Source organism: Orycteropus afer, unplaced genomic scaffold, assembly GCF_000298275.1.
Source record: "Orycteropus afer afer isolate SDZICR_OR568_19922 unplaced genomic scaffold, OryAfe1.0 scaffold00354, whole genome shotgun sequence".
Taxonomy (NCBI): Eukaryota; Metazoa; Chordata; class Mammalia; order Tubulidentata; family Orycteropodidae; genus Orycteropus; species Orycteropus afer.
Window position 1 is genome coordinate 1078420 of NW_006921941.1, and position 1415 is coordinate 1079834.

Sequence of the window (1415 nt, forward strand, 5' to 3'; positions counted from 1 at the left end):
CGCGCGGCGGGGCCGGGGGCGGGGCGCGCGGCCTCTGCAGAGTGGTGGGCGGGCCTCCCGCGTTGGCTCCCGCGTGGCTCCGCCCCCGGGCCGGAGCGAGCTGCGGGCGCGGGCAGAACCCTGGCTTTGAGGGCCCAGCTTCAGCGGAGCGCGACGCCCTCAGCCAGGTAGGATATGCCCGCTTCCCGCCTCCCCGCCAATCTCGATTCCTGCTTCAAAATGTCTCTGCTCCAGAAATCCTTCGCCCTATAAATGGCCCTGACCTGCCTCTCCCGGGATGGCCATCGCCTTGACGCTGACTTATGGGGTGATGCAGACCGCAGCTGCCCACCCTAACCGGCCACACTGTCCCCTCCTCCAGCCTGGCCCTGCTCTGGAAGATGCTGGCGTTGAACCAAAAGCAATTCTCGCGCCACCACGTGACGGTCCCGCACCGGCGACTTGGAAAAGGGTGAGCGGCCGCCGCCCCCAACCTCCTCGTGCGGGAGTTGCCCCGGATCTTGCACAACCCCAGTGCGGGAAGCCAGAGAGCTAGCTGGATTCGCACTCGGTTGACATTGCGGCACAGAGCAGAATGATAAATAAATGAGTAACCACATCAATATTTAAGTGTTCTCTCCTAGTTCTGGGACTCCTGCATCGTGGGTTGGGGAAAATTATAAGCTCTATCTAGTTAAGATTTTGAGGACTCCTGGTGGCGCAATGGTTAAACCGCTGGGCTGCTAACCAAAAGTTCGGAGGTTAAACTCACCAGCTGCTCCACGGGAGAAAGATGTGGCAGTCAGCTTCCGGAAAGATTACAGTCTTGAAAACCCTATGGGGCAATTCTACTGTCAGCCCTATCCGGTGACTAGGAATCGGAATCCCCTCGAAGGCAGTGGGTTTGATTTTTGGTTTGGTGAAGGTTTTTATTATTTCCACCTGTTCTGGTTAGCTAGTGCTGCTTTGACATGAATATATACCACAAATGGGATGGCCTTAACAAATAGCAGTTTATTCTTACAACTTGGAGGCTTTAAGTCCAAGTTCAAAGTGCCAGGCTCTAGGGGCTGAGTGAAAGCTCCTCAACCTTGGGGTCCAGCTCTGCCTCCTGCTCCCGGCTCACTGGAGCTAGAGGCATTTCTTCACTCAGCTGCTGACTGCTGAGGCTGGAAGCCCCAAGGTTGACAAGTAAAAAGGCACAGTCTTGATGTTAACCAAACCACACAGCAGGCCATTAATTTAAGTCCATTGTAAGTCCTAAGGTTGGCAGAGCATGGCAGGTTGCTGAACAACAGACACAGCCACATCCAAGTGTGCCATAAGCTAGAGACCATTCCTGAAGCTGCTGCTTATATATGGGAAACAGACCACATACCCAGTGCAGCTACTCAGCTGCTTGTGGTAGATCCCATCATGGAGCTGATTGCCAGTTT